We start from the raw sequence: 12364 nt of genomic DNA, 5'->3' as shown, positions 1-12364 counted from the left end.
ATTAAATGTAAATAGTCTAGATAGAAGATAACAGGAACGGATCTAGCTAAACTGAATACAGTGTATATATATATATGCAACACCTGGGATGCATATATATACACAATACACTGTAAGTGCAGCTAACTGACTGACTGTTCTGCCTAATCTATCTAACTCAAATCAAATGACACTGTCTCTCTCTCTCTCTCTATCTCTCAGCACACCGGAACACACACTACACAGGGCCGCCGTGCAGGCGGCCTTATATAGTGTGGGGTGTGTACTAAATCCCCTGAGCCATAATTGGCCAAAGCCACCCTGGCTTTGGCCAATTACAGCTCTCTCTACTGACGGCGCTGTGATTGGCCAAGCATGCGGGTCATAGTGCATGCTTGGCCAATCATCAGCCAGCAATGCACTGCGATGCCGCAGTGAATTATGGGCCGTGACGCGCCACACGAATTTAGCGCGAACGGCCCATAACGTTCGCAATTCGGCGAACGATCGAACAGCCGATGTTCGAGTCGAACATGGGTTCGACTCGAACACGAAGCTCATCCCTACCGACCAATAATTCCATAATAGTTGCTATCCTGTGTGACAATTCATAGGGAGATTCATTTTGCATTTGTTGGATCTTCCCATGAATAGTAACATCAGAACGTACACCATACAAAACACATAATAATTCCAGTAATATGTCCCTTGTCCTCAGAGGCTGAATACAGATCTGTTTAATTCTCATCCAAAGACCACTTCCTACAGAATGTTGCAAAACTCTTTCTAAGTCAGATGGGTTGAGATTGTACGTATCTCTGACTTGCTGCACGTCACAAAACCATTTTAAAAATCTGTTTAAATCATGGTATGGAACCATTCCTATTTCTTTAAGAATTGCGTCTAATAATTTTGATTTCAAAGGCTTCATTACAAGCTGAACTTCACCTGTATTATTATTATTGTTATAAACTGTGGTAGTCACAGTGGGGGCAGCTGGTAAGGAATTATCAGATTTAATATGAGGTTCTGTTTCATTTGATAGAGAGTCTGTGTCTGTATTTTGCTGCAGATTGCTGAATCCAAGATTTGATGCATATCTGCATTCCTGAGATCTCTTCTCTAATTCCATAATTCTTAATTTTAATCTCTCATTTTCCTCTAATAATTCATCACAACGTTTAGATTTCTCAATTAAGGCTTCACCAATGGTAACCGCATGCAACTTTAAATTTGCTGTCTCAGTGTCTGATTGGTTTTGTAACCTCTCACAAACATTGTTGCTATTATCAGCTGCCTTCTGTAACTGGGTAATTTCCTCAACCTTACCTTTTAAAGAACTTTCCATTGTTAAACAGCAAGATAACAAGCCCTGTATAATACAACCTTTTCTTTGACTTTCTGAAATTTTGCTATCAAAAACATTTTTCTCTAAAAATTCCTTCATCATCGTCCACGTCTGCTTACATTTTTCTGGAATTTCATAAGGACCGCCATGGCGCTTAATAAATTTTAATACCCATCTGTTAACTTTATCAGAACTGACACTAGCTTCACACTGAGTAAGCATTTTGACTATATTACTAATAATTAAAAAAAAAGGGAAATATTTTACTCACCGCATTAGTTACTCCTTCAGCTTCCAGTTCAGGTCTTCTGGTACACGACACAGTCCCTTTTTTTTTTTTTTTGTTGTTGTTTCCAGTCTCCAGAGAATAATTCTGGGGTTCCCAACTTGTTTAAATTTGTAGACCAGACTCTTTTATGTCACAACCAGACATTAGAGTCACAGCACAGCTCTTGGTTCTTCATCAGACTTCTGTCCAACTCACAGGATTGTTGTCACCACCGACTTCTGTTACTAAGTCCGAAAATGCTCGGTCGCTTGAACGGCACCAGTGTAGTGATCGGGTATATTAATGTATATTGGGTGATATGATGTAGAGTGGGTATGATAATTAATATTTAGGTATTATTATAATGATGATATAAGTACTCTTCCGCAGCAACCCAATTCTTCCAGAGAGATGCACTTTATTGACTTCCAACACAGAACAAAGTCCAAAGTCCACAGATGACAAAAAAATCAGACAGAGGAAATATAATTCAGAAACCCATCTCCTAGGTCTGTGTCTTCCCAGCCATACACAGACAAGCCTCGCTTCAAACTATAGACTGAATGCCGTGTTATATTCACCAGGCATTGAATGGCTGAGCAATTTGATTGGCCGTTTCAATTTAGGACTTTGATAAGCTTTAGTCTATCAAACAGACAACAACCCCTAGCCGTGAACAGCCGTGAACCACCCCAATTTGCACTCCCGCATATCAACATCAACAAGTCCCCTTTAGATATATTAATTAGATAAACAGAACACCCTTTTGAGCCCTTGGAATACCTACATTCCTGCATATCAACAAGCCCCCCTGATAAATTAGCCCCACAGGAGGGAGCCTCCGCTAGGCCAACCCAAAACACTCCTTGATCCCATTGTTACCCCCTCAAGTCTAATTACCATCAATAAATATTTCTTCTATGGTCCTTTAAACAATGTACCCTTTGAAATGTTCAATTAGGTTAACAGCCCATACCTCACAGCCCTAGGTAGACCCGCACAAGACCAACACACCAAAGGGTCCTCAGCTGCCACACCAAAACTGAGCTGGCCTGGACAAATCAACCGAACCTCCGCCCAACCCACACTCCAACACAATACCACACACAAATTGGCCAACATATTACAACATATACCCCCACTTGGGTCGGTTCTAACTACTAGAACTGACCCATAAATCAAACAACAAAAAAATATCATTACGATTTAAGGTACAGGATGCTTTACAATGGCTCATATAAAATATGAAGTTGAAACTGGTTACATCTCTCTTCGCCAGCCTCTAAAATATCCCCATGAAACAGTTATTAGATAATATAACTTTTTTGACCATGACTGACTTACAACAATTACCAGAGACTGCGGACATACTGCAGGAGATTAACAGAGACTGCGGACATACTGCAGGAGATTACCAGAGACTGCGGACATACTACAGGAGATTACCAGAGACTGCGGACATACTGCAGGAGATTACAAGAGACTGCGGACATACTGTAGGAGATTACCAGAGACTGCAGACATACTGCAGGAGATTACCAGAGACTGCGGACATACTGCAGGAGATTACCAGAGACTGCGGACATACTGCAGGAGATTATCAGAGACTGCGGACATAATGCAGGAGATTACCAGAGACTGCGGACATACTGCAGGAGATTACCAGAGACTGTGGACATACTGCAGGAGATTACTAGAGACTGCGGACATACTGCAGGAGATTACTAGAGATTGCGGACATACTGCAGGAGATTACTAGGGACTGCGGACATACTGCAGGAGATTACCAAAGACTGCGGACATACTGCAGGAGATTACCAGAGATTGCGGATATACTACAGGAGACAATTAAAGACTACAGACATACTGCAGGAGACAATCAGAGACTGCAGACATTATACAGGTGATGGCCAGAGAACTTTTAGCAAAGCACAGCTTTACAGTTAAATAACATAGCTCAGGGTTTAAACAGTTAGGCATTTTATGGGTGTAAGGACATGCCTGGCCAGCCAAACTCACTACATACATTCGGGTCTGTGGGTGGGGCTTCCACTCTCTGCTCACACTACAAGAGCCGGGAGCTCCACTGATGCTTTGTTGGGGGCACACGTCACCCGTGAATTGGGGCCCCGATGACAGCTTTGCAGAGCGCACAGAGGACATGGGTGGATCTATTCCCGCGCTAGCCAGCTGAGGGGGGTGGGGCCGGGAGCTCCACTGATGCTCTGACCCCGCCCACGTGCAGCCTGTATACTCGGAACAGAGCGCTAGTAGTGAGAGCCAGTGATCGGAGTGGGAGCATCAGTGGAGCTCCCGGCCCCGCCCCTGGGCCTCTGTATTCACCAGCCAGTATGGAGGGGGCGGGGCCGGGAGCTCCACTGATGCTCCCACTCGGATCACTGGCTCTCACTGCAGACGCTCTTTTCCGAGTATACAGGCTGCACGTAGGCGAGGTCAGAGTGTCAGTGGAGCTCCCGGCCCCCTCTCAGCTGGCTAGCGCAGGAATCCATCCTCCCGTGTCCTCTGTGTGCTCTGCAAAGCTGTCATTGGGGCCCAATTCACGGGTAGCACGGGCCCCCCAACAAATATTGGGCCCAGGGCAAGTGCCCCGACGGCCCTGCCTGCAGCTTATATCTTGAGCCATGAGCTTACCCAGAGACCAGCCACAATCAATAAGGTGAGGGTCGGGTAGGTATGCCATCCTAAAAAAAAAAAAAAAAAAAAAAAGAGTGCACGGGCAGTATGGATGGTAAAACTCTCCAACCCTTATATACTATATAAACAAGGCCAAGGTTAAATCCAAGGGAAATCCAAGCTTACTCACCGGCCAGCCTGCTGACAACTGAATCAACCTATCTAAGAGTATGCACCCTGGTATCTGTGGTCCTATCACTAGCTTATGAGTGACTCCACAATGGAAGCACATGCATTCTGATGGATAGGGGGAGGGCAGGTGGACTGAAGGGAGCCCACCCCTTCTTAAAGGTACAGGGGCACACTAAACACCCAGCAAATCGAACAATGGCTGCAAAGGTGTCAGTGCGTTGCCTGACCAATATAACAGTAATATTAATACAAAAAAGGTGTCCACTACCCCCACCTATAACTGGCCATTTCAGCAAGTAGCATTGGAAGGCAACATATGATATAAACAAGACCAAGGATAAATCCAAGGAAAAATCCAAGCTTACATCCAAGCTTACTCACCAGCCAGCCCACTGACAACCGAATCAACCTATCTAACAGTATGTGTTAAAACAGGGGTTTAGTCTGCACGCATTCGCAAATGCATGCGTAAGCCACAGAGCCTCACCACGGCACCCTGGTATATGTGGTCCTATCACTAGCTTATGAGTGACTCCACAATGGAAGCACATGCATTCTGATGGATAGGTGGAGGGCAGGTGGACTGAAGGGATACCAGCACCACTCCCAAAAGGAAAAGTGGCAACTTGTTCCTCCAACAGTGGCAAGTCCTTTTTGGCTCTGAAGAAAACTGCTATTCATTCAAAGTGCTGCCAGAAGAGGCAGACTAAAAGGAAATCACAATAAGGACATCCTGGGTGGTATTGGGAGTGTGGTTAGCTGACGTGCCCGCCAAGATGCTATGCCAAGTTGCATATCAGGCGGCAGTAAACATAAAAGGCAGATGTGTTGACTCAAGTGCAAACTGACTGGGTGGATCTCTAGTTGCTAATGCTCAGGTACTAAGCTAATAAAACAGCTGAGTTTGTTTAAAGGGTACCTCTGCCTCAAAAGCAGCAGGCCAAGGCGCTTTCATCAGATTGGCCAGATGTGTCTTTATGCTAACAGAGGATGCAAGATCCCATCTGTAAAGCCCAACTTTTATTGCAAAGGCAGTTAGCCAAGTAATCTTCATCAGACTAGCCAGAAGTGCCAGTCTGCCAGTGGATGATGTGATAGCCTTTCCAGAGGCATGGGAACAGCAATATGGATTTGGAAATGAAGAAGATTGATACTACCATTAGGGAGTATTGTGTGGCCTGCGTTAGAGTTCACTTCAGTAGCCAAGGCTATTTGGTTCTTAGCAGACGAGTGGAAGGCAAACTTGGCCAGTAAGACACCTCTGTGGTGTTTGATCCATGAGTGAAATTAAAGTGACCAGCGAGGCAGTACAACCACTGTTGATGCAGTAGGCCATTCCTCCACTATTCTGTGGGGTTAGTCAAGCCCAAGGGCATTGCCCTGGAAGCTGACCTGGTACCGGTGACTACAGAATCCCCAGCAGATGGAACTGTGTAGGAGGTGATATGTAGTTTGCTGGTGTCTTGAACTTTGGATATTTTCTATTTTTCCAAATTAAGAGAAAGATAATAATGTGTTCCCTGGGGTCTAGTATCAGGATAACTGTAGCTGGAGAAAAGGAACAAAAGGGAAAAAAAGCTGAGTTGGCCCTATTTATCAAACTGTTAGGATATTACACCCCAATCGTCCCTTCTCCAGATCTTCCCTTTGATAAGCCCATATTTTATTGAAGTATTACCCAGAGACTTGTGTTGCTGCTAGCAATTATACCAGTTTTTCCTCATCTACCAGGCACATGCACCCTCATCCATCAATGTGTCAGTGCTAATCCCTCAGCCAGCAGTCAAATTCAAACTTTCATTTTTCAACCATCTTTTTCCAGGTTAGTTTTAAATCTAATTGGTGGCTTTTTGAAGTGTTGAAGAATCTGAGGAGGGCACTAATGCTTTGCTAAAGCTGGCAACTTAGAGCGAGCTGAGTTTCCCACAGTTTCTGGGCATACGATATTTGGCTCTGCAATGGTGAAATCAGCTGTTACTGCTAACAGATATATCTGTTTGTTAGCTGCTGCTGAAAACACCATTTCATACTTGGCATAGTCACAGTAGCTCCTGAATCCAGTAATGGTTTAAAGATTGAATGCTGGTCTTCCTGTCAAGGGCTAGATTTCTCATGTGGCACAGGTTGGAAAAAAATATTTGACGCAACCTCATAGTTTTATTTTTTTGCATTTTAACTATATAAAGTCTTCTATTTTAAAAAAGCTGACTGGAGGAACCATAGCTTTCAGCAGGGGACACGCTATCCGACACGCCCAAAAGTGTTGGATATTACTGATGCTCATAACTCTCTAATAGCCATATCTAAATCTGAAATAAAACAAACACGGATTTATATTAAAACGTATTAGTCTGTAAATGTGGTGGCTACATTCGTTTTTTAATTTTTTTTTTCTTTTATTTTCACCTAGTTATCCTGTTCGTAAAATACTTCATGTCCTGGGGTGACAACACTCAATGACTGTACTGTATCAGTGTAGGAGCACTTGTCATCCTGGGGCTTCAAACAACTCCCCTTCTCTTCATTTCCATTACATAGGGATGTGTTACATACAGTTGTGCTCATAAGTTCACATGCCCTGGCAGTTATTAATGATTTCTTGGCCATTTTTCAGAGAACATGATTGATAATACAAAAACTTTTCTTTCACTTATGGTTAGTGTTTGGCTGAAGCCATTTATTATCAATCAACTGTGTTTACTTTTTTAAATCATAATGACAACAGGAACTACCCAAATGACCCTGATCAAAAGTTTACATACCCCAGTTCTTTATACTGTGTATTGCCCCCTCTAACATCAATGACAGCTTGAAGTCTTTTGTGGTATTTGTGGATGAGGACCTTTATCTTCTCAGATGGTAAAGCTGCCCATTCCTCTTGGTAAAAAGCCTCCAGTTCCTGTAAATTCTTGGGCTGTCTTGCATGAACTGCACGTTTGAGATCTCCCCAGAGTGGCTCAATGATATTGAGGTCAGGAGACTGAGATGGCCACTCCAGAACCTTCACTTTATTCTTCTGAAGCCAATGACAGGTCGACTTGGCCTTGTGTTTTGGATCATTGTCATGTTGGAATGTCCAAGTACGTCCCATGCACAGCTTCCTGGATGATGAATGCAAATGTTCCTCCAGTATTTTTTGATAACATACTGCATTCATTTTGCCATCAATATTGACCAAATTTCCTGTGCCTTTTGTAGCTCACACATCCCCAAAACATCAGCGATCCACCTCCGTGTTTCACAGTAGGAATGGTGTACCTTTCATCATAGGCCTTGTTGACGCCTCTCCAAATGTAGCGTTTATGGTTGTGGCCAAAAGCTCACTTTTGGTCTTATAACTCCAAATGACTTTGTGCCAGAAGGTTTGAGGCTTGTCTCTGTGCTGTTTGGCATATTTAAGTAAAATAATTTGTTGAGGCATTTGCGTAGTAATGGCTTTCTTCTGGCAACTCGACCATGCAGCCCATCTTGATGATTTAAAAAGAGTAAACACAGTTGATTGATAATAAATGGCTTCAGCCAAACACTAGCCATGAGTGAAAGAAACGTTTGTGTGTTATCATTCTTATTCTCTGAAAAATGGCCAAGAAATAATAAATTCTGCCAGGGTATGTAAACTTATGAGCACAACTGTAGTTCACGGAAGATAGCTAAGAAAGCTGATAACATTGTTTGAGATATTGATTCAGTGCAAGGACACAGAAACTCTGGCTAGTTTAAAAGGTATATTTTTGTACTTGCAGAAATTGTGCGTAGCATGAACAAAGCCACCACATACATGTAACAATCTGATTGTACAAACCTTGTACAAATCCTGTATATCCACCAACAAGTATGTAGTGCAAAGTCCTGCCTGTCTGGTATGGAGTTTAAGGTGGTACCTCACACAAAAATACAAATAAATGCATGAGGTCCCCCAGGAAATCCATACTAGACCCTTAGGATCTGGAATGAATTTTAAGGGGAACTCAATGCAATTCCCCCCCCAAAAATGCATGCTGTCCCCATAAAAATCCACACCAGACCCTTAATCCAAGCATGTAGCCTGGCTGGCCAAAAGAGGGGGATGAGCATGCACCCCCCCTTCTCCACCATACTAAGGCCACATGGCCTCATCATGCCTTAATTCCCCTGGCAAAGCACCTTGTCCACATGTTGATGAAGACAAGGGCCTCATGTCCACATCCCTTGCCCTTTGTTTGGGGGGTCTGTGGGTGGGGGGAAATCTGGAAGTCCCCTTTAAAAATAAATGGGGCCCCTGGATACTGGCCCCACCTACGTGAATGGGTATAGGATACAAAGTATCCCTACTCATTCACAAAAAAAAAAAAAAAAGAACCTAGGAATAAAGACACCCAAACATATGACAAGTCTTTTACTAAAAAAATAATAATCCAAAAAAAAGTCCCTTATTTAAAATCCTTTGTCAATCACAATGCCCGGCGTCACTAACTCACCAAAAAGAAACCCTAATGACTCACTGCACACAACCGATCCCTAATGGTAACACGAGCTGTACAGTGCCTTGAAAAAGTATTCATACACCTGAAATGTTCCACATTTTGTCATGTTACAACCAAAAACGTAAACGTATTTTATTGGGATTTTATGTGATAGACCAACACAAAGTGGCACATAATTGTGAAGTGGAAGGGAAATGACAAATGGTTTTCAGAATTTTTTACAAATAAATATGTGAAAAGTGTGGCATACATTTGTATTCAGCCCCCCTGAGTCAATACTTTGTAGAACCCCCTTTCACTGCAATTACAGCTGCAAGTCTTTTTGGGGATGTCTCTACCAGCTTTGCACATCTAGAGAGGAACATTTTTGCCCATTCTTCTTTGCAAAATAGCTCAAGCTCTGTCAGATTGGATGGAAAGCGTCTGTGAACAGCAACTTTTAAGTCTTGTCACAGATTCTCAATTGGATTTAGGTTTGGATTTCGACTGGACTATTCTAACACATGAATATGCTTTGATCTAAACCATTCCGTTGTGCTGTATGTTTATGGTCGTTGTCCTGCTGGAAGTTGAACCTCCACCCCAGTCTCAAGTCTTTTGCAAACCCTAACAGGTTTTCTTCCAAGATTGTCTATAATTGGCTTCATCCATCTTCCCATCAACTCTGACCAGCTTCCCTGTCCCTGCTGAAGAAAAGCATCCCCACAACATGATGCTGCCACCACCATGTTTCACGGTGGGGATGGTGTGTGCAGGGTGATGTGTTGTTTGTTTTCCGCCACACATAGCGTTTTGCTTTTAGGCTTTTAGGCCAAAAAGTAACATTTTTGTCTCATCTGACCAGAGCATCTTCTTCCACGTTTACTGTGTCTCCCACATGGCTTCTCGCAAACTGCAAACAGGACTTCTTATGGCTTTCTTTCAACAATGGCTTTCTTCTTGCCACTCTTCCATAAAGGCCAGATTTGTGGAGTACACAACTAATAGTTGTCCTGTGGACAGATTCTTTCACCTTAGCTGTGGATCTCTTCACCTCCTCCAGAGTTACCATGGGCCTCTTAGCTGCTTCTCTGATAAATAGTCTCCTTGCCCGGCCTGTCAGTTTAGGTGGATGGCCATGTCTTGGTAGATTTGTAGTTGTGCCATACTCTTTCTATTTTTGGATGATGCATTGAACAGTGCTCCGTGAGATGTTCAAAGCTTGGGTTATTTTTTTATAACCTAACCCTGCTTTAAACTTCGCTACAACTTTATCCCTGACCTGTCTGGTGTGTTCCTTGGCCTTCATGATGCTGTTTGTTCACCAAGGTTCTCTAACAAACCTCTCAGGGCTACACAGAACAGCTGTATTTATACTGAGATTAAATTACACACAGGTAGATTCTATTTACTAATTGGGTGGCTTCTGAAGGCAATTGGCTCTACTAGATTTTTGTTAGGGGTATTGGAGTAAAGGGGACTGAATACAAATGCACGCCACACTTTTCAGATATTTATTTGTAAAAAAAATTGAAAACCATTTATCATTTGCCTTTCACTTCACAATTATGTGCCACTTTGTGTTGGTCTATCACAAAAATTCCCAATAAAATACATTTAGATTTTTAGTTGTAACATGACAAAATGTGGAAAATTGCAAGGGGTAGGCATACTTTTTCAAGGCACTGCATACCAGCTCCCCAAGTTGTCATTGGCTACATAAGGGAAGGGGTGGAGATAGGGGTGGCATCTTTACTCAATACTCAAATATAGCCATGTGGTCCACAATTTCAGTCTCTTTTGGCTTTACAAGAACGACAGGGGCGTCCTATACTGATTACCGATTGGCATAGAAGGGGGTTGCTTATGTAACAGAGGTGCTGAGGAGCACTCATAGGGGAAGCAGTGCAAGGGCTCACTAGGAAATACAACTCACTCCTCAATTTGGGTTTCCAAACCATTAGCACAAAACCATTGGCTAGCATTACTTGTACAAGGGCTGAACCTTCTCAATGGCTCAAAAAAATACAGTAAAACAAAAGATTTGTGCAGTCTAATGCCCCGTACACACGGTCAGACTTTGTTCGGACATTCCGACAACAAAATCCTAGGATTTTTTCCGACGGATGTTGGCTCAAACTTGTCTTGCATACACACGGTCACACAAAGTTGTCGGAAAATCCGATCGTTCTAAACGCGGTGACGTAAAACACGTACGTCGGGACTATAAACGGGGCAGTGGCCAATAGCTTTCATCTCTTTATTTATTCTGAGCATGCGTGGCACTTTGTGTGTCGGATTTGTGTACACACGATCGGAATTTCCGACAACGGATTTTGTTGTCGGAAAATTTTATAGCCTGCTCTCCAACTTTGTGTGTCGGAAAATCCGATGGAAAATATGTGATGGAGCCCACACACGGTCGGACTTTCCGACAACAAGGTCCAATCACACATTTTCTGTCGGAAAATCCGACTGTGTGTACGGGGCATTAGTATGGAGAATGTTCCTTTTCTATGATGTGAACTCTCACGTCTACATTTACAATCTGGAAGCCATTTATTAGAACATGGGACTAATTAATTCAAGTTTAGCAGAGCATACCAGTAATGCTCTGTCTCTGCTTCCAAAGCTCGGTCATATTTCTCTGCTCCCGAGTCTGGCACTTCCCAGCTCTAATTAATAATGTTTCAGCCCAGATGATCTTTGTTTTATTCTGCACTGTTCCACTTATTGTGACTGATTAACATGTTCTAGGCTAGGCTACACAGATATAGAAAAGCAGTCTATGGAGTGGCGAGAGCGAGGGCAGCTAGGCAGGAAACAGAATAATTCCTCAAGGTGAATCAGGTCATAAAGAACCTTTCAGGACTAGGGGAGCTGTTATTGCTGACTTGTGTTTGAAAGTGCAAATTCTTTGCTGCCATGTTCTTCCAATGTTCAAATGTATCTAAAGACAGTTTTTTTGAGTTTTTTTTTTTTTTATAGAGTAGGGAATCGTTAAAGTGGAAAGAAATCCTAAATCTTACTATTCATAAAAATGTTCCCTCCCCATTCTTCTACATATCCTGCCTAACCTGTATAAAAAAAAATCAGTGTACTTATCTATTTTTAGTGCAATCCGGTCACGTGATCTCACAGCTCTGACTGTAAAAATCAGTACTTTTTTGCTAGAAAATTACTTAGAACCCCCAAACGTTATATATTCTTTAGCAGAGACCCTGGAGAATAAAATGGTGGTTGTTGCATTTTTTGTTATGTCACATCACGATTTTTCAAACACAATATACTTTGATGAATTTGAATGCAAAAAAACACAATATATAACCCAATTTTTTTGTATGTTATAAAAGATGATGTTACCCAAGTAAAATGATACCTAACATTGTGCACGTTCGTGGAACGGCGCCAAACTACGGTACTTAAAAATCTCCATAGCTGACGTTTTAAAATATTTTACAGGTCACCTATTTAGAGTTACAGAGGATGTCTGGCACTAGA

This window comes from Aquarana catesbeiana, linkage group LG08 (assembly GCF_042186555.1).
Source record: "Aquarana catesbeiana isolate 2022-GZ linkage group LG08, ASM4218655v1, whole genome shotgun sequence".
In the NCBI taxonomy this organism is placed as follows: Eukaryota; Metazoa; Chordata; class Amphibia; order Anura; family Ranidae; genus Aquarana; species Aquarana catesbeiana.
The sequence above is the reverse complement of the archived record's forward strand: the minus strand, read 5'-3'. Positions refer to the sequence as shown.